Below are 22,784 nucleotides of genomic sequence, written 5' to 3' on the forward strand. Positions count from 1 at the left end.
TACTATCCTTGGAAGGCTTAGAGCAAAGGATTAACTAGAGGGTACTTTGTTTGAGGCTTAGATGAAGGCGTTATAGGCCTTGGTTTTATTTTGGATGCTTTTTTTTGTTAACCTCTAGTATATTTCTTTTCTGTAGTCCCTTTTGTTATTGGAAACATAATCTTTTCCAGAAATGTAATGTATTCCAATCTTAATGAAATGCATTTTGATACTGCTTTGTCTGTGTTTACTTTACTTACCACATAACACTTTTGAACATAAAGCCATTTTGGTGCTTGTTCAACCATTTTGGCCTACATAGCATCCCTTGAATATCTACGTTTTTGCAATTTTAACTTCGTGCATGCTTGGTTTGTACCTTTTCAGATACTTTCCATTTACCCTTAAAATTCTACGATCTTCTGCCAATTCTTCTATCTCATAAGCGTTATTTGAGAACACTTTCAAGATTCGAAAAGGGCCTTCCCAATGTGGGGAGCATTTACCTAACGCCTGATTCTTTCGATCTATAGGTAAAATAGCTTTCCAAACTAAGTCATTACTGATAAACGTTTTACCTTTCACCTTTTTATTGTATGCTCTGGACACTCTTTCTTTTTATCTTTTTATCATCTCCAATGCTCGAAGTCTATCTTCGTCCAAATCTACTAATTCATTCATCATCAATTCCCAGTAAGTGTTTGGAGGAATTTCTGCTTGCCTTTGGATTCTGACTGATGCAGGTATATTTTGACTGGAAGCACTGCGTCGTGTCCAAACGTAAATTAGAAAGGTGTTGTGTTTGTAGCTTCTTTTGGTGATGTTCGACAAGCCCAAAGCGCTTGGTCCAAAGTTTTATGCCAATTCTTGGGTTTTTTCCCTACATGTTTCTTTATAAGACCAATTATTATCTTATTTGCTGCTTCGACTTGTCCATTTGCATGAGCATAGTAAGGTGTAGAGGTAAACAACTTGAACCCCATATCTTTGGCGAAATCTTGCATCTTTCGCCCAGTGAACACTGATCCTTGGTCTGTGGTTATACTTTCTGGGATTCCGAACCTGTATATGATGTGTTTTTGAATAAACTCAATCACAGCCTCCTGATCCACATTCGCAAGTGGTATCGCTTCGACCCATTTTGTGAAGTAGTCTATTCCTACCAAAATATATCTTTGACCTCTAGAAGACTTAGGGTGAATTTCTCCAATTAAATCTAATGTCCAACCTCTAAAAGGCCATGGTTTTATTATTGAACTTAACTCGTTTGCAGGAGCATGTTGAATACCTGCATGTTCTTGACATTCCTGACAACCCTTTGCAAATTCTATGCAATCTTTCAACATAGAAGGCCAATACATTCCGTATCGAAACAAAAGCCATTTCATTTTGTGCCCCGCTTGGTGCGCACCACATGCTCCGCTATGTACATTTGAGAGAGCCAAATATGCTTCTGCTTCGCCCAGACACTTTAATAAAACTCCTTCGGGAGTTTTCTTAAACAATTCATTTCCCATTAAAAAGTATGATAAAGCTCGATATTTTACCTTTCTATTCGTGTCTGTCGAAGGATCTTTTAAATAGATCACAATTGGACTTCTCCAATCTGTGTCTACTAAAGAGTCTATATTCAAAACTTCAAACTCTTGTTTGTTGGCAAAACCTAATTGTGAGTTCTCCAAGTCACTTGGGGAGAGCCTGGTAGCCATTGCCTTGCCTCTTACTTCGATCAGCTCTTCTAGTCTTTCTTTTGATACCCTGTATCCTGAAGCTAACTGTGCCAAATCATTCGCTTCTTGATTTTTCAACCTTGAAACGTGATTTAAATCCATGTACTCGAATTTTTTGAGCAGCCTATTTGCTATGACAAAATACATGATCAAATTTTCTTTGATACACTTGTATTCTTTCGTCAACTGCTTAATCACTAGTTCAGAGTCTCCTTTAATTTCGACTCTAGTTGCCCCCAATTCTAACAAAGCTTCAAGTCCAGCAATCAGTGCTTCGTATTCAGCTTCGTTGTTGGAGCATAAGGGACCTTCAATTTTGTACTTGAGCTTTGTTGGAATTCCATCAGGAGAAATTATTAGTATTCCAACGCCAGTTCCTTCTTTATGGGTTGAACCATCGAAGTATAGCTTCCAAGGCTTCAATTCTACGTATTGTTGAGGGTTTTCAACCACTGCATGGTCAACAATGAAATCTGATACGATCTGACCTTTCATTGCTTTAAGGGGTTGAAATATCAAAGAGTACTCAGTAAGGGCCAACGCCCATTTGCCAATTCGACTATACAATATAGGCTTTGATAGCATGTGTTTAATCACATCACAATGAGACGAAACATAAACATCAACTGGCTTTATATAATACTTTAGTTTGATACAAGAGAAATATAGACAAAGGCAGAGTTTTTCTATTGCACTATACCTAGTCTCTGCATCATTGAGTACTCTACTTAAGTAATAAATGGCTCTTTCGATGCCATTATCATCTTCTTGAGCTAACATGCTACCTATTGTATTATCTGACGCTGAAATATATAGGCGCATGTGTTTCTTCCCATTTGGGGGAGATAAAATTGGTGGATGCATCAAGTATTGCTTTATCTTCTCGAAAGCTTCTTGATGTTTGGCATGCCATTCGAACTTTCCTTGCTTTAGTCGAAGTAAGGGAGAAAAAGCTTGCGTGCGGCCACTCAAGTTAGAGATGAATCTTCTCAAGAAGTTTATCTTTCCCAGTAAAGACTGTAATTCTTTCTTCGTGGATGGAGGCTTTGTTTCCATAATAGCCTTTGTTTTATTTTGATTAATTTCTATTCCCTTTTTTTGGACAACGAAGCCTAGGAAATCTCCAGCCTGCACAAAGAAAGCACATTTAAGGGGGTTCATCTTTAAGCCATGTTTTCTCATTCTCTCGAATGATTGGCTCAGATGGTCCAGATGACTGTTATCTAAAACAGATTTCACCACAATGTCATCTATGTATACTTGCATGAAAGTTTCTATAAAATCATGGAATATAGAATTCATTGCTCTTCGATAAGTTGCCCCAGCATTTTTTAGACCAAAAGGCATTACAACCCATTCGTAGGTGCCTATGGCCCCTGGGCAACGAAAAGCTGTTTTAGACACATCTTCTTCTGCAATGAAGATTTGGTTATACCCAGAATATCCATCCAACATACTTAGATATTCAAAGCCTGCAGCTGAATCTACTAACATTTCTGCCACAGGCATGAGATATTCATCTTTAGGCGTTGCTGCATTAAGATCACGAAAATCTATGCACACTCTTAATGAACCGTTCTTTTTAATAACCGGCACAATATTAGTAATCCATTCGACATACCTCGTAGTTCTGATGAACTTGCATCGTAGAAGTCTTTCGACCTCTGCTTTCATCTTCGAATGAATTTCCGGTGCGAACCTTCTAGGAGTTTGCTTAATGGGCTTTTTCCCTTCCTTTATGGGCAACTTTAATTCGACCAAATCTCGCCCTAAACCAGGCATCTCGTCGTAATCCCATGCGAAGCAATCTTTGTTCGCCTTCAACAACGCGATGACTTTTGCCTTCAAGGTTGGCTCTAGTTTTGCACTGATGTATGTTACCCTCCTCTGATCTCCATCTCCGAGATTTACTTCTTCGAGTGGGTCTTGGGCTAACATTTTGATATTCGCCTCCATTGGGTCTTTCTCGAATCCCAAAGGTTCTTCGTCGTAGATTGCATCCAGCCTTTGACTCATCTCCTCTCCTGAGATTTCTTTGGCTTGAACTGGATCTTCGAGGAACTGGGGGGTAGGATGTATTCCAGAATCCCTCGTTTCTGCTTCTCTTTGAACCGTACCGACTATCATGTGTGATAACTCGGCTTCGAGAGCCGTGTTTCTTTTGTTCTCGGCTATGTAAGCCGAAATCTTTTCGAAAAAAGATGCTTCAGACATGACCAACGTCGTCATCCCAGCCTGTTGGCCGTATTGTTGGTAAATGCTCCACCGGTGGGGTATCTTCTGGACCGTCCATTATCTCTCTATTCCATTGGAATCCATTAGGATGTAAAGACAAATAGTATAAAGCATTTCTGTTTAGAGTGTATATATCTTCAGCAGCATGGCAAGGTCCTATGTTCGCCAAATTCCTGTCGAAACTAGTTTTATTGACCTGATTGACTTCAGCCATGTAGTAACTTTGATCTCCTTCGATGTTCTCTACTACGCCATCTTCTCTCCAAATGGTTAGTCTTTGGTGCATCGTCGAAGGCACAGCCGCCACTCCATGGATCCACTCTCTTCCAAGCAAAAGATTGTAATTAGCCTTTGCTGGTATTACCATGAACATCGTTGGCCTGGTGACGGAACCCACAGTTAAATTCACTTGAATTACTCCTAACGTTTGCCCTATCTTGCCTTCATAGTTGGACAGAACCATGTTATGTGGTCTTATATCAGTATCGAACATACCAATTCTCTTCAACATGTATTGGAGCATTAGGTTCACTGCTGCTCCCCCATCTACTAAGACTTTGTTAATGCCAACATTCTCAATCTTGGCTCTTATGTAGAGTGGTTTCAAATGATTCCTCATACCTTCATCAGGCCTTTCGAAGAAAGCGTTCTGCTCTTCGACTGCCCCATTGTTCAGCACATAATAACACACAGGTCTGTGTCTTGCCATCTCTTCCTCATCAGCTTCCTCGCAATCTTCAACTTCTGTTTCTTGGTTAAACTCATGAGGGAGTACTGACACAACATTGCAATTTAGGTTTATCGATGATACTCCGTCTGAGTCGAAATCATTTGTCATCCTATCGTCTTCCTTCCAAGGGCTGGAGTGCATTTTTTCTTCTTCTTTCTCATTTTCAGAATCGAACAGCTTACGCTCCACTGGAGGTTTATTGTCCTTGCCCCCTGCATTGGGATTTGATTGCTACTTGATTCTCCAGTCTCCCTTGGTTTGTATTCCCTTTGGGCTTTCTTCATCCTCTGGTGCCTTCTCCATTGGGATCTGGACATAGGATTTTTGCCTTTGTAGTTCTCCAACCTGTACATCTCTCGATTGGAAGTCTGGAATTGCTTCCTATATGCCATTGCAGTTCTTCCTCCTTGGTCCCAACTTCGCCATTTGTTGGCTCTGGCACCAGCTTGCATCCATCTATCCTTGGGTATGTCGGCAGGAACTTTGAATATGACCCTTCGAGCTCTAGGGTGTGGGCTGTCAGGCCTCCTTGATGGGGTCCTGATATCGAACCCATACAAGTTGGGACGAAGTCCCTGAGTTTTCTGACCCATGTAGAGATAGACCCTTTCGAATGATCTTGCTAGTAATTCATCATAAACTTCTCCACACCTAGGGCACAATGCAATCTCAGAGTTATCGTTGTGACATCTGACCAAGAAACCCACCAAGCTTTCATCAGTTCTTGGGTACACCTTCAGCAATAAGTTTCCTCCTCTCCAAGGCTGCTCCATTCTTTCTCGCAGGGCCCTCTCGAAATTGGCTTGAACCCTTCGATTTAGCATAACTGAACATCTTGGGCACATCAGCATTTTTCCACCATTTTTCACATGACAATCCCAGAGATAATCCTTCAGACTGTTCCCTCTTGGTGGAATTTCAATATTTCCTTTCTCCCTTATCAGCCATTTTTCTAGTTCTTCTATTTCAAATAAAGGCCGTCTAGCATTGACCATGTTAAGAAATGCCGGAGGAGCCTCGGAAATTCGTATCTGCTGAAGCTTCACTGTGAGGTCTTCAGTGGCCTCACTTGTTTTTCCTTTCAGATCTTCAGTCATCTCAGCATCAAAGGATTCTTCAACATCAGTATTGAAGATCGAATTGGCATTTAGGCTTTCAGTAGCCTGCTTTCCACCTGAATTTATCTCCGATTCAGCAGCATCAATTTCAGATACTTCTACCATGTTGACGTCAAGTGGTTCACACAAGTTAGTGTCAGCCACACTCAAAGGATCTGTGTCAACCTTCATATGGTTCTTGGTTTTGTCAGCGAATTTCAGACGTCCATCCTTGATAGCATTCTGAATGAGATCCCCGAAAAGAAAACATTGTGAAGTTTTATGGCCTAAAAAACCGTGATATTTGCAAAAACCTCGCTTCTTCCGTTGTTCTAACGGAGGAATTTTTGAATTGGGAGGTACTATCATCTGGCCATCTTTTACTAATAAATCAAATATTTCGTCACATTTAGTGACATCAAATGTATAAGTTTTCTTAGGAAATCTATCGCTTTTATCATTCTCTACTGGATTTTTTCCATTAGAAGGGGTGAGCAATTTGCAAGAATAAGGTGGCGCCTCTTTTAACTCAGCAAGATCTATTTCGACCTCTTCCATGCTGTATGAATCTTCGAAAGGTTCGCCATCAACGTCGTCTGCTTCGACGTTTGCTACTCTCTCCTTCTTATAACTTTTACTTGCTCTGGCCTTTTCTGCTTTTAATCGTTCGACTTGTCGAACCCTGTTTGCCAATTGGGCCATATCCCTTAGGTATTGAGTATCCAGTTTCTTTCGAATTGAATAATCTAGGCCACCTGCATCCATTTCAACTAATCCATGCTCTGGGACAGTCGTGAAGCATCTTGATTTCAACAAACGGAACTTGTTTAAGTAATCATCTATAGACTCCGTGAACTTCCTCTTGATGCTAGTCAGTTCTTTCAGACTTATCTTGGTTTGACCCATGTAAAATTGTTCATGGAATAATCTCTCCAAGTGTGTCCATGCATCTATGGAATTCGGGGGCAACGTGGTGAACCAAACAAAAGAATTTTTTGTTAGCGAACTAGGGAAGTATTTAATCCTTAAATCTTCGTTCCCTGCTAGATCCCATGCTTCCGTCAGATATCTGGCTATGTGCTCCACGGTAGACTCATTGGTGTCCCCTGAAAATTTAGTAAATTTTGGTACTTTGGTACCCCTTGGCAATTCTGTTTGCATGATATATTCTGCTATTGGGGATGTATAATTTGGGCGTCGAAGCCCGGTATTAAGGCCATTGTTAGCCATTATTCTCTCTATCATGGCAGTGAGATTGTTCTCTGTTGCCAAATTGTCTCTCCTAACCCTATGGACCACTTCGTCAGGATGTTCGTTTCTTCTTACTACAACTAGATTAGGCTGTTGCTGGGCAACTGCTTGTTGGCCAACGTTAGTCGTTTGACTTCGAGTTTCTAAGTCTATCACTTGGTTTTGTTCGACTGGTGTTGGTCTAGGTGGTGATGCTGTGGCTCGAACTTGTTCTAGAATGGGTTCCCCTTCCTGATAAGTTGATTGGTTGTTCCTTCGTCTATTTTGTGGAACTCCTAAAAAATCTGCCATTCGATTTATTTGAGATGATATTTTTTGGAAAGTTTCCACATTATCCTGGTTAGTCCTAGCAATGTTTGTTGCTAATGGATTCAAGATGGAGCCCAATTCTTTAGCAAGAGTTCCTAACATATCATGGTTACTTGCATCCATTTCTTGTCGAAATGCTGCTTGACTACTTGTGGTAAAAGGGGGTACTTGGGCAGAGAAGCCAGTATTCTGTGCGCTTCGACCTATCAAACTGACATTCGGCGAAAATGTCGTCGGGTTAGTTGTAGTGTATGTAGGCCCTGATCCTCGTAATTCTGTCATATATGAATATGGCATTCCATATGGATTGTTGGGCCTCCAACCTTCGAAAGTCGATGATGGTCCTGGGGAAAATAACTGACTTGCAGTGTTTGTCGAGAAAGGTGGTATCTCGCTTGCGCTGATGAATGGAGGCGCGGTGGTCGAACTCGAAACTGGTACAGTCCCTGTTGTCCCTGTAGTATTTTCGGGTATCGCCTGGGAACTACCTATGGGTTCAGATCTTGTCGAAACTGGTATAGCCTGCGCCTCTTGAGTAGAAGTCGAAACGTGCGTAGAATTTGTTGCTACTGTTCCGGACCCTTTTGGGGGATCTTGATTTCCCCCTCCACTGGCCGCATTGACCATTTTCTTGTTGTACCTTCATTTAGGAATCGGTTGTGCACTGTTGGTTAATTTACCGTTCCTAAGGTTCATACAAGGTCTTGATATTTTCTAGACAAAACAAAACAATCAATTAATAATAATCTGTTTGACACTGTCCCACTGGGCGTGCCAATTTGTTTACGGTGATTTCCGGTAAACAACTGCTAGTCCTCCAAACTATAAAATATACTTTGGTTACTCGCAGGATCGACTAGATTGATCCTAGGACATAGTCAAACAAAATGTGTTTTGAAAGGATTCGATTCATGTTTGCCTGTTCTGACTTCGAGAAAACTTGTTTTGTGATTCGATCTTATGAATGTTCACTTGAAACAATACTGGTCATACAAGTTAATATAACTTTCAAAGAAACATAAATAAAAGCATGTAAATTGCATAAAAAGTAAAGTGCGGAAATATAACATGCAGTAATGTAAAATGCAGGAATGTAAAGTGCCTCGAAATGAAAGTTTAGACGCAACGAAAGAAATGCAAGAAGATAAATAACAGGAAGTAAATGGAAGCAGTAATAATGAAAAGATACTTGAATAAAGGAAAACACAAATGTATTTAAATTGATGTTGGTGTCATACGTACATTTCTCAGTGAACTCGTTCTCTAAACACTTGATACTTGAGTGATTTGTGAGTGATTTGTACAAAATGAACACCCGGAATCCTAACATTAAGACCCTTATTTATACTAATTTCGACCCTAACGGTCCTATACTAATCTAACGCCACGTTGCCCACAAGAAAACCCTGGGATGCCATCTGTCTTTGTGCGGTTACACAAACTACTTCGAAATTCAAATCATCCCGCCTGAATCTTCTTTCGACACGTGGCAACGCAACCAGAATCGAGAATGCCACGAAGACACGTTCAGCCTTAGTACTTTACGTATTTCGCAAAAACGTTTAAGTCTTTTAAAGATATTCCTCTTCGAATTAGCTCCAAGTCTAACCATCTTTATTCCAACTCAAACCAACATCCTCGAAACATGGCCATCAGTAGCCATTTTTAAACTCAGAAATGGTCATCAGTAACCATCTTCCTTCGATTTGTAACTCTTCAAAGGATATTCTTTCCAAACGAAATCCCCAGCCAACAGTCACATGGATAAGAAATGTGTTAGACGATGGAAACTTATATAGAGTGGGGGTGAATAAACCCCCAAGTTAAAAAAGTACTTTTAAAAACTGTTTTAGAAACGTGCAAAAATGATGGCGAGCGGAAGTGAAATCCTAGGTCAAACAAAGTCATCTAGTCTAAACCAATTATAGGAAACTCGGATATGTGTAAGAAACCAAATGGAATGCAAAGACAATGATAAGAATACAATACAATATTTTCTAGATAAATCATTTTACTATGATCACAACGATAACCTATTTCCAAAGAAATCAATTGATACACAAAACACAAATATCCAAATTATCAAACACTTGGTGTGCACTTTGATATTTCAGATTTCCTTTTTGAATTTGTTGAAATGAAAGCTCAATTACAATTCTAAGAATTGTAATCTAATCAACAAAGAAATTTCAAGTTTGATGCAAATGATTTTTCTATAAGTATCAATGCACAATCAATGAATTTAATAATTTGTGATTAAACGTTAAATAGAGAAGTAAGGAGATAGAGAGAGGACACGAGGATTTGTTTAAGAAGCTCACCAGTTGTCCTTGATATGGCTACGTCTGCCCTCAATTCCAAAGGAATTGAGATAATAAATCTTACTTTGCAAAATCTGTTTACAAGAGAAATGTAGCAATCCAACCCTACAAACCTTATCTTTGATGTTGATCCTAACACTTATCTTTCCTTGATATGAGTTTGATCAATTCACCCAACAATACCAATATGATTCACCCTCTCGCGCTACTCCTTAGCAAGAAACCACTATTCTTCAAAGCTTTCACTTTGTTGAATCCAAATTGCAAATTATTGTCACTCAAGATTTCAATTGATTCAACGTCTCACGCTACTCCCTTGTAAGAACCTCCCGTTCTTCAAAGCTTTCACTCGATCGAATTCGAATTAAAAAAATATTGTAAAAACCCCCAAATCAACACCATGATCTTGAAGGATAAACCCTCACAGTTTTTTCAATGAAACACCCAAAGATTCTCAACCCAATTTATCTAATACACAAGCCTAAATTGCACATTATCAATCTAACCTAGATGGAACCCAAACAAAAAATGATTACATGTAGTTTGTTTGTATGTATGCATAGATGTAAGGTTGAAGATGAAGAGAAATCTTTGTATGTGTTTATAGTTTCATCAATTTTGATGATACATGTATGAGGTATTTATATGTGTGCAAGTTGGAGGAAAATGGAAACAAGAGGTTTGGAAAAATTATGCAGAATTTCAAGTTTGTGACATCATGTCTCGACACATACGATTCATGCATCGACTCGTGTTAATGCATGTGTCAACCCATATCAGGTCATGTGTTGACACATGAGAAATAGAGGCTATAAGCTTTAAAAATAAGCAATATGTGTCGACACATAAGTAGTATGTGTCGACTCATAGAAGAAAAAAAATTCTATGTGTCAACCTAAAGGCACCCATGTGTTGATACATCCAAACCTAAGCTATATGCTTTAATATTGATCCACATATGTCAACTCATAACATGTATGTGTTGACACATAAACCTATTTTCACAAAAACTGATTTTTACTACAGTAAATATTTTCTTAATGCACAAAACATTTTCTAAACACATTCTAAGATGTTGTTATGCTTTTTAATGCTAAGATGCACATCACGACTCAGATGATACCGTCCAATATACAGAAACACTAAAGATCTTAGTTTTGACATCATGCAAAACATCAAATGTGGGAAAGTGAACTCACAAAATGTGCATTCATGAATGGTCCCCTAGATGAAGAAGTTTATGTTACACAACCAGTTGGGTTTGTGAAACACAATCAAGAAAGCAAGGTATACAGGCTGCATAAAGTACTGTATGAACTTAAACAAGCTCGAAGAGCTTGGAATAAGAAGATATATAGTTTCTTAAGGGAGAAGGAATTTGTGAAGTGCACAACTGAGCATTGAGTATATGTAAGAAGAAGAAAGAGTGAATTTCTTATGATGTGTCTCTATGTCAATGACTTGTTAATAGCAGGTAGCTGCAAGAATGAGATCAAAGACTTCAAAGGTGATCTTAGTAAGGAATTTGAAATTTCGAATCTGGGCAACATTTAATATTTCCTTGATATCGAATTCCACAAGGGTAGTAGAGGCTTGATGATGCATCAAAGAAGATATGCAAATGAAATACTCAAAAGATTTAATATGGAAGACTGCAATGTGACTTTGGCACCTACTAAACCAAAACTGCAACTATCGAAAGACTCAAATGAAAGTGATGCCAGCCGAACACAGTATAGAAGACTTATTATGTCATTAAGATACCTTTGTGTTGTACCCAAATTTTTGACCCTGAGATCCCACCTCATTTTGCATTAAGTACGAGTGTGATCATCATTATCATTATACATAATTATTCATGCATCATTTGCTAACCAGAAATATACAAAAAAAGATTATGTCTGCTTGTTGCTTGGTTCACAAGGTAGGTGACTGATCAAGAGGCTCAAAAAAAATAGGGTTTTGAGGCTCATAAAGGAGATCAAGCTTTCTCATATACTCAAGTGATTATCCTCATTAATATCAAAGCCCAAGTGTGTTTCAATTCAAGATCAACAACTTTCAAATTTATCTGGAACACAATTAGGGTTTTTGACCTAATCCTCTATAGAGTTGACTTTTGGTCAAAGCATGGTTCCATGGCTCAAATAATGATTCAAGAATCTCCAATGCCTCATTATAATCCACTCGTAACATCCACTAATGCTTAGAAGAAATCAGTTCATCTAGAAAAGTCAATTGTTCAAGATCACTTTTGACTTTTGAGGAATTTGGTCAACCATGGACTTTTGAAGATCAAAATCATGAATATGTGATTATTGAAGTCATTTGATCAAGAAAATCAATCAAGGATCCAAAAGTCAACAATTAAGGTTTTGACTTTTTCATGAAAAAAACACATGTTTTTGCTCAACTTTGAAAGGCCATAACTTCCTCAATACTTGGACAAATTTTATGCTCCAAAGCCTCATTTGAAGAAAAAGTCAAAATCTACAATTTTGTCATTGTGAGCATTTTTCCAAGAAGTGAATAGATTTTAAGTTATGGAGCCATGAATTTGCCTACTTTTTCTCCAACACTTAGAAAATTTTCTAAAATAGTTTTGAACTCTAAAAGTAAGTGACTTTGAGGCCACTTTTCATCATGATCCTTTGAGAATTTGAGAAAACACCAAATATGAAAGTTGTAGAGGATATTTAAGGCTTTCTAAAAAGTACTAGAACTCCTCCATAGCATTTGTGAGCTAGGAGTTTTGAATGAATGAAGTTCGACTTCCATTCTTGAATTACAAGTAATTTTTCATGAAGAATCAAGTTGCAACCATGAACCCAACCTACGAAATCTATGATTAAAGACCTTATTTCTTTCAAATCTTGCTCTAATTAGAAGATTACACATTCTTTTGAGCCATTACCCAAGTGTTTTGATCATTGCCCATTGAGTCATTCCATTTCAAGCATAAAGCCATGACTTCCATTTTGGAAAAGTGACTTTAATCACCATCAACTGTTGCATTGAGCCTCTACATTTTTTAATTCGCACCAAAAGCAACACAAGACCAATAAGCAAGGGAGCCTCCCTAAGTTGTGATTAAAGCTTACCAAAGAACCATTGAGACCATAACTTTCTCATTTTTTTACAAACAAGCAAAGTGACACAACTTGAGCATGGGGACTCCAAATTATCTGATTCCCCCCACCCATAAACCACAAATTGAGCCTATAAATAGAGGCATTTGGTTCTGAAACCAAACACAGAAAATTCCGACTTCACTCCCTCACTTGAAAGCTCCAAAATTCCAACTTGAACAAACTTGTGAATTTTGAGTTCTAAGCAACTTCTGTGTCAAACAAACATCCAAACACCTTCCATACACCACATAAAAGATCTTCAAGCCTTAGAATTACGTCTGTAACACCTTGACCATCACCCTCCATTTTGACTTTTCACCACTTGCAAGAGGATTCGGATGGGAGCATCCAGGCCATTTCCAGGTGAAATGAGCATACAAACAGCATCGCCAAGGGCCAAGGAAACTGTTCAGATCATCCATTCACTTCTGGAAGTCCATTAAAACACATTTCTATCTCCACTTGCAGAGGTAAGTTTTTAAAACTTGAACTCTAGCATTTGTGTATCATTTTCAATAAAACTCGATACCATTGTGTTTAGAATCATGTAAGAATCATTAACCCCATATTAGTTGTTATTTATTGTTAACACGCACCATTTAATTTGATTTTGAAAAATTAGTGTTCATGTAGTTTTCTAGAATTTTTTTGAGTTATAGTTTAAATAAATCCACGAATGATACATGGCTGAATTCGTGAAGAGAAAACACACAACTTTCATGTTTATAATTTTAAAAATGATTGAGTTTTGAGGGAGATGCATTTTCCAGAAATCGTGTTCTTGAGGAAGAAGATGAAGTTCATCTTCTGATTTTATGAATTGAGTTTATTATATATTTAATGGTATGCGTTTTAATTGTTGGATGTATGGTCACCCCAGTGGTAGCACGCTTGCCTCTAAGTCTCTCACCATGCCAAGGGCGCGGGTTTGATCCCCCCTTTTGCCACTTTTTGCTATTTATTTCTTTTGTGATTTCTCAAGTCAATTTTATCATATAGTTATCTATTTGGGCCTTATAATTGAAAATAGCGCTTGGCCCAGTGGCTAAGGTTTTAAGCTATGACCAAGAGGGTGTGGGTTCAAGACCTACCAAGTACAAAACTTAATTTTTATCACTAGCTTCATTATTTTATTTTATCAAATTAAATCATTTTCACTTGATTTTTTGCATACTTTTTGTTTACCTTGTACATTTTAGGAATATATTTTAAAAATCCAAAAATATAATTTATTTAGTCCTTTTTACTTAAATCAAAACTAATGTTTTTTTATGCCTTTTAAAGGCCATTAAATCAAACCTTTTTAATACTCTTCACCAATTAACTTGTATATATTTTTGTGAACCAATTAGGGTTAGGATAATCTTACCTTGAAAATGTTAACATGGTCCCTTAGTTGATTTACCTAGAGTTTTGTTTAAACTGTGTAAATAAAAATGATTAGGTTTATGTACATATGATAAAACGCTAATTTCAAAATCCTTGATCTTTCTATTGATCTCAAAACAATACCATGTTGATATTTGTTAGAATATTGTTTGGTTCTAATTATATTTTAGTGCTTTGATGATAACAAGCAAACAATTTTTGTATAAAGCAAACATGGTACTCTAATCATATGTTTCTAATTTCAGAAGATGTACCAGTACCGGAAATCAGAACTTGAAGTTGAAGAACGTAACACTAGAGAAACTTCTGATATCGCACGATAATAAAAGTTGAAGAACAAGGCTAAACAGAAGATTATAAAGAATGATTCAAGCTAATACTGCTGAAAAACAACTTCTGATACTGCACGCTGAAGACATACTCACAACAGAAGTTGAAGAACAAAAGTTGATCAGAAGATTACATAGATTGATTCAAATTTAACCGTTGAAGACATAATCATTAGCCAAACGGCTGCAACACTCCAAAAGCGTAATTTCCAAGGTTGATTGAAGAAGCTATCCACATGAAAATTTCTTGGAGAAAGCAAAAGCAAGGACAACACACAAACCATTTAATGCTGAATAAACTCAACAAAGCTTCAGAGATAACGGTCAAAAATTCTGAAAGCTATATATAGTCATGATCGTTTGAAGAACATACAACAATAACGACCGAACAACACAACGAGCAAAATAGAAAGAAACAAGAAAGATCACACAAGAATGCTGCAACTCTGATAAATCATCAAGTGTGAAGAAAAACTCTTGGAAGCTAAATTCTCTTATTCATATTCTGAGTTTATTGTTCTGTACTAAATCTCAGTGAAATATCACAGTGGTGATTACAGCTTTCTAGAAGAAAACTATACACTATCAACAGAAGTTACGTGGTAACTAAGTCCTTGAGAGACCAGTGGGTCAGAAGCCTCAAGAAGTCTAGGACTAGTTGAGTCTTAGAAGATTGGTTAGTCACAAGCGGTTGTCTTGTGCGGGAACGTTAGTCACCAGCAGTTCGGCTCGTGCATTGTATTGTGAGTCACGGCAGTTGGTCGTGCAAGTGTAATTTGGTTCTGATTATAGTGGATTTTAAGACCTCGGTTGAGAGAGGCAAATCACCTTGTTGAGGGTGGACTGAAGGTAGCCTTATTGAGAAGGTGAACCAGGATAAAAGTAGCTGTGTTTTGATTATCTTTCCTTCACAAAGTTTAAAAACCCACTTATTCAACCCCCCTTCTAAGTGTTTTCTCAACCTTCAATTGGTATCAGAGCCTGGTTCTGGGTGCAAGCACTTAACCGTGTCAGAAAAATATCCAGAAAGAAAACACTATGGTGAATGATTCAAACAACAACAACAGCTACACAAAACCTCCTGTGTTTGACGGAGAAAATTTTGAATATTGGAAAGATAGAATAGAAAGTTTCTTTCTAAGACAAGATCCTGATCTATGGGATACTGTCGTAGATGGTTACAATCATCTAGAAGATGCAGCACGAGAAAAGATAGCAAGGAAGAACATGGATGATAAACAGAAGAAGGAATTCAAGAATCATCACAAAGCCAGAACTATCTTGCTAAGTGCTATCTCTCATGCAGAATATGAAAAAATCACAAATAGGGACACAACACATGATATATTTGAGTCACCCAAGATGACTCATGAAGGCAATGCTCAAGTCAAAGAAACAAAATCTCTAGCCTTGATCGAGAAGTATGAAGCCTTCAAGATGGAAGAGGATGAGACTATTGAAGCCATGTTCTCAAGATTTCAAACCTTAACAGTTGGTCTAAGAGTTCTATACAAAGGATACACCAAAGCTGATCATGTAAAGAAAAGTATCAGAAGTCTACCAAGAAGATAGGGACCAATGGTTACAGCATTCAAAGTTGCAAAGAATCTTGATGACGTATCCCTTGAAGAACTCATCAGTGCTCTAAGAAGTCATGAAATTGAGCTTGATGCAAATGAGCCTCAAAAGAAAGGTAAGTCTATAGCTCTTAAATCTGTTAAAAAATCTAAAACTAATGTTTTGCAGGCTAAGGAAGAATGCTCAAGTGAGTCTGGATCAGAGGAAGAGGACGAGTTATCTGTTATATCCAGAAGAGTAAATCAACTTTGGAGGAATAAGCAAAGGAAGTTCAGAAAATTCAGAATACCAAAATATAAAAGAGAAACCTCTGAATACAGAAGGCCTAGCAGAAGAAGTGACGTGTGCTATGAATGCAATGAACCAAGACACTTCAAAAGTGAATGTCCTAAACTGCAAAAATAAAGGCCTAAGAGATCTGAAAGGAAGAAAAGCCTGATGGCTACCTAGGATGATTCTGAATCATCGTGTAGCAACCAGCCCTAAAATAAAGACTTTTAGAGTCGCCACCTATTCTACCAAGGCGAATAGGAAACCTTACGCAGTTAAGAGATCGGGGTAAGATTATTATAATCAGGTCGAGGGAAGGTGTTAGGCACCCTCAACCCTTTCCTATGGCTTTGAATCTAAGGTAACAGTTTTATGGCAAAAAATTATTAAGGTTTAATAGCTAACGAAATGAAAAGGGTGAATGGTAAGATTTGAACCTTATTAGAATTTTGAGGAAGGGGACTCGCCTTGTTGCCAAGTGCCTACGTATCTCCTTATGGAGAATCAGAGTCAACGTAGTTCGGGCACAGGGTTGTACGCCTTTGAATTTGATTTGATATGGTTTGAAGGTATTTTAAAGGCTTTTTGAGTGGCCTATCATAGTTTTTGAAATGCGAAGTTCGAAGGTATTTTGAATTACCTTATCGTAGTTTGAAAATCGCAGTTTTGAAGAGATGAAAATCCGTAGTTTCGTGGTTTAGTGTGTTTTAGATGGCGTACAACCCTGGTTTGATATGTTACCGTTAGTTGCGATAATCAATAGATTTGATCATTATAGTTAACATATTGAAGTAGTGTATTGCTAGTTACTCTGACCGATAGATTCGATCGTCACGAGCAGCAAATAAAGTGTATTTTAATTTTTTATGTAATTAAAATGCTTTATTCGGATATTTGATCAGTACGACATAGAGAGTCGACCAATTCGAAGGCGGGATGAAATATGTATTCACCCTTCATTTATCCGTTAAAGGGGAGTTAGAATTGACGTTTTTATTATTGGATTTGATTAATTAAATTAACCGATTATTAATCATTGCGACCAATAGATTTAGTCGGAACGAATAACTCATTAAATCCTAAAAAGTTTGGCCAAGTGGCCAGTGGGATTGGGCAAACCCTAACGCATGGGTAATCTTTCTAGGTTTTTCTTAATATTTAAAATTAATTAAAATCAATTAAGTCGAATAATCGAAATAATCGACGAAACAAATTCTAAATAATCAAAGCCCTAATCCTAATTTTATTTTACTATTAATTAAAATAAATTAATTGAATTAAAAACAATAATTAACCATTAATCTAATTAACTAAAATATATATATAAAGAACCTGGTTTAAATCCTGTGTTGCTGTACTATTGAAGGTATACCATGGAGCTGCATTCTGATTCCTTGGATGTGGTTTTACAATTGATCTGGTGGCTTAGATCTGAAGGTGCATTGTAGAGCGCGTAGGGGAGCAACGCTGGATCTGAAAGCCAAGTCTGTTTTAAAAAAATAAGATGTTTCACCTGGGGATCGAACCCAGGCTCTTTTGCTCGATGCCGACCAAAACGCCACTACCACCACGCCACTTTTCATTTGTTGATTATCAAGTGACCAATAAAGATAATATATAATACTCAGAAAACCCCAAAGGCAAACGCGCGCGCGAGCCCAGATTTTCGAATTGGTCCAATCACGCAAAGACACATCTTCATCTTCCTTGCCCAACCGTAGTATTAGACCTGGGCTATAGCAACGGACAAACCTCCATAGCCATAGGTCCTGTAACTTCAAAAATCGACCACGCACAACATAAATAAAAAACAAAGCCATGGTTGAACTCGTCTCGTCCTCAGGAACTCAAAGATATCTGTAATTTCATGTAATTTTCCCTAAAACAGAAACCCCTCATTCAAGCTTCCAAACCCTAGCAATGGCAATTCTTGGTACAAGCGATTAAACAACAATTGAATTAACCAGAAACGTTCAGGGAATCATGTCAAACGTGAATATACAATCAAATCACATCTATGGTGTATAAAACATTGAATTCGAACCAAGTCCAGAGAGTGCGAAACCGTGAGTTCTTGGGGGTGATTTCGAGTGCTTCACGCCTTGAAGATAATTGGAAAAGTTTCAGAGAGGGCCTGGGGACGTGATTCAATCTTCAAAAGCCCTTGAACTTCCCTCAATTCCCAAAACCGGATTCTCCTTTTCTTTGAATTTTTTTTTTTGCGTTTTTTTATGAAGAACTCTTGAGGCTGCCAGCAATTTCTCCCTCCCCTCCTTCTGATTGTCTTAGTATATATATGGATTCAATTAGGTTAACAAAATTTAACTGAATCTTTCAAAATCCATAATTGAAATATTGATTGAGATCACCATGGGAACCTTCCAAAATTAGCTCTAATTGCCTCTTCATTATTTTACACGGTTTGCCAATTATCCCTATGTCATGTTGGGCCTTTAATATGATAGAAATCCAAGTCTTTAAGCCATGCACCATTCTTTTTGTATTGTAATAATTTTTTTATTTAAAATTTAATTGAATAGAAATTCAAATAAATATAAATAAAAGTCACAAAAATATGAAAATGGGTTTAGAGGTTTTTATTCATGCCATGGATGTGTTTTGAAATTAAAACCCTAGGCCCATTAGTCTAAAAACTCAAAATTCTCCACTTTGCCTTTTATGTATTTTACCAAAATCGACCAACTTCTGAGCCTTGTATCTCCTTCAATTTTTGCCATATGACCATGTTCTAGAACTTTCTGGAAAGCTTAAAAAGTCCTCTAAATGACCCTTTTGGTTTCATCTCAATTGAAGCTTCCATGCTCAAGTTATGAGCTTTGACCCAAAAGGTGTTCTTTGTTGACTTTTCGGAGGACCTATAATCTCCTTGACCATATCTCTCAAATGATGCATTTCTGGCCTTGGCTTGTGAGAGACAAAGTTGTAGAGAATCCAATTTCCTTCAAAATAGGCTTTGGTTGGGAAATTTTTGATACTCCATGTGAAAGTTATGGCCGGTCAAAGTTGAGTTGACTTTCTCCTTTAAAAAACCCTAATTTGAACCTTTTCTTTGTTCGTTTCCGACTTTTTATTAATGGTTCATGATCAACCTTAGATAAAATGATGGATATAACTTCAAATACTTGATGTTGACCAAAATTCAGGAGTTTTGACTGTACTTGGACCATAATTGACTTTTAGGTCAAACTAGTCGACTATTAATCATCCGAGCCATTGAGTAAGCAATCCTTGGAACTGAAGCTTGACTTTTGACATGGAGATTCTTTGAGACATATGAGACACCTTGAGATCCATTTGAGGCCTTAGAGACTCAAATTCTTTTGATGAAGTGCCAACCCTAATTTTGAATAGGAGAGAGTGCTTTTGAGAAAACCCTTGAACCTTGAATTATTGAAGATGAAATGAAGAGGGGAAAATTCTGGGGTATGACAGCTGCCCCTATTCAATCTTCTTAAACCTGAAGGGTCAGATAGGCACGTCTGCCTATCGTGATCTAAAGGTAGAAGATGATTGAACACTGAAATGCCCTGAAATTTGCATTTGTCAGGAAACAGTTCCGTGGGAGATGGGCTTAAAGATGCCACCCAAGGTAAATACCATTTTTCAGAATGTGAAGCAGATGCCTTCTGGAAGGAACCAGGTGATTTGATTGTAGCACGGCCTAAAAAGGCAACCTGAATTTTATGCAATGTTATGATGCAAGCGGTGTATGATGCAGTGAACTTCCCAAAATAAATGAGAGCGATGTATGTATTATGTATGAATGAGGTATGTAATTTAATGATGCATGATTATTAGTTAGGTTAGTTGAAGTATGTTAGTACCTTTGAAAAAGAGAAATGACACCTTTGTTTGTTATTAATGATGTCTTGGAGAAGATCACTGCCGAGGGACTAACGTGATAAACCCAATTGAGGAACCCTTTGAAAACCTGGTTGTAAAACCCTTTGTGAAACCCCTTTGTTTTTGCGAAGTAGATCACTGCCGAGGGACTAACGTGATAAACCCCGTTGAAGAAACCCTTTGTAAAACCCTTTGTAAAACCCCTTTGTTTTTTCGAAGTAGATCATTGCCGAGGGACTAACGTGATAAACCCCATTGAAGAACCCTTTGTAAAACCCTTTGATCACTGCCGAGGGACTAACGTGATGGGTAAACATAACTATCAATAGCGACGACTTGTAGTTTTGTTGTGTAGAAGATAGTTAACTTGCTATAGCGCTAGCAAGCTTTCGTAGTTTGTGAACCCCACTTACTATAGTTCTAGTAAGATTCCGTAGTTTTGTGAACCCCAAAAGGATCACTTGCTATAGCTCTAGCAAGTTCTCCTGCACCAATAGGATTACTTGTCATAGTTCTGACAAGCTCACCTGCTCCATTTGGATCATCTGCCCTTGTTCGGACAAATTTCACCTACACCATTTGGATCATTTGCCCTGGCTCGGACAAATTTCACCTACACCATTTGGATCATTTACCCTGGTTCGGACAAATTTCACCTACACCATTTGGATCATTTGCCCTGGTTCGGACAAATTTCACCTACACCATTTGGATCATTTGCCCTGGTTCGGACAAACTTCACCTACGCCATTTGGATCATTTGCCCTGGTTCGGACAAATTTCACCTACATCATTTGGATCATTTGCCCTGGTTCGGACAAATTTCACCTTCACCATTTGGATCATTTGCCCTGGTTCGGACAAATTTCACCTACACCATTTGGATCATTTGCCCTGGTTCGGACAAATTTCACCTGCACCATTTGGATCATTTTCCCTGGTTCGGACAAATTTCACCTACACCATTTGGATCATTTGCCCTGGTTCAGACAAATTTCACCTGCACCATTTGGATCATTTGCCCTGGTTCGGACAAATTTCACCTACACCATTTGGATCATTTGCCCTGGTTCGGACAAATTTCACCTGCACCATTTGGATCATTTGCCCTGGTTCGGACAAATTTCACCTACACCATTTGGATCATTTGCCCTGGTTCAGACAAATTTCACCTACACCATTTGGATCATTTGCCCTCGTTCGGAAAAATTTCACCTGCACCACAGGAATTACCTGCCATGGTTCTGAGAAGCGTACCTGCATAAGAAGAGATCTGTTTGGAAACTCACGACTCGAGGGTCGAAGAAAATAGCATGTCAAATATTCACGACTCGAGGGTCGGAAAGGAAACGGAATGTTTAGAAACTCACGACTCGAGGGTCGGAAAACACCTCAATCACAACACGAGGGTTGGAAACTCACGACTCGAGGGTCAGAAAACACAACTATCACAACACGAGGGTTGGTGTGGACCTCCGTTTTTTAATTCCGGGCCATACCTCTGTTCTGTAGAGATACGTGAACTGACTCTTTTTTATCGCTTAATGCTTTCGCATTTTTTGAAAATTCACAGAGTCGCCACCGACCTTTTATTTTATCCAATTAAGGAAAGGTTTATAAAAGAAACAGAAAAAAGACCTTTAAGAAATTCTGGGTAAGGGGGTAGGTTATACAAAGGGAAGGTGTTAGCACCCTTTGTATCCATGGTTATCCATGGGCTCTTAAGTTTGCTTAGCTCACTTGTTTTTCGATCACTTTTCAATTGCTTTAGAATGCTCATATGTGGTTTCAAATACTTTTGTAAATTGAATTTTGTAATGATCCGTGTGTGGATGTATACAAAATGCTTGTTTATCTTTCGAAAGATGTTTTGAAAAGAACGTTAACTTTGTAATAATCCGTGTTTGGATGTATACAAAATTTTGTCTTTTTTGAAAGTTTTGTTTTGAAAAACAACAGTGTATGAGAATTTGTTTGTTTTGATTTGAGCAAGCAAACTAGGAGGTCTACCCTGAGTTGTAAGGTCTTTATCCTATTTCCTTTAAAAATCTATCCTTTCACCGGATATAAACGCAAGGTTCGATTTTGTACTCAAAACAGTAGAATTTTGACTTTGATTTTGAAAAGAATGAGAAGGGATTACCTTAAGAGGTGCAAGTGTGATTGTGATTGGATTCAGATATTTTATCTTTGAAGTTAGTGATCTAACGGTTCAATTTTATCTTTGACATACACGCAGTTTATATTTGCTGGAAATTAAAATGCGGAAATGTAAAGTGCGGAAAGTAAATCTACGCTATTACATCGATTGTGCAGGAAATGTAAACTAGCCTATTTACATGAATTTGACATCCTATACATTTATCTAGGAATTTAAATTGCAAGAAAAATAAAAGGCATGTTTTTGGATTTTTTATGATTGATTTTAATTATAATTAATGTATGATTAATTAAATTAAAATGAAGAAAAAAGATGGAAATATATTTAAACCTAGAAATTAAGTTTAAAATATGTACAAAATATTTGTTAATTAATTTTAAAACAAAACTAATTTTTTTGGAATTTTTGGA

Source organism: Vicia villosa, linkage group LG3, assembly GCF_029867415.1.
Source record: "Vicia villosa cultivar HV-30 ecotype Madison, WI linkage group LG3, Vvil1.0, whole genome shotgun sequence".
Taxonomy (NCBI): Eukaryota; Viridiplantae; Streptophyta; class Magnoliopsida; order Fabales; family Fabaceae; genus Vicia; species Vicia villosa.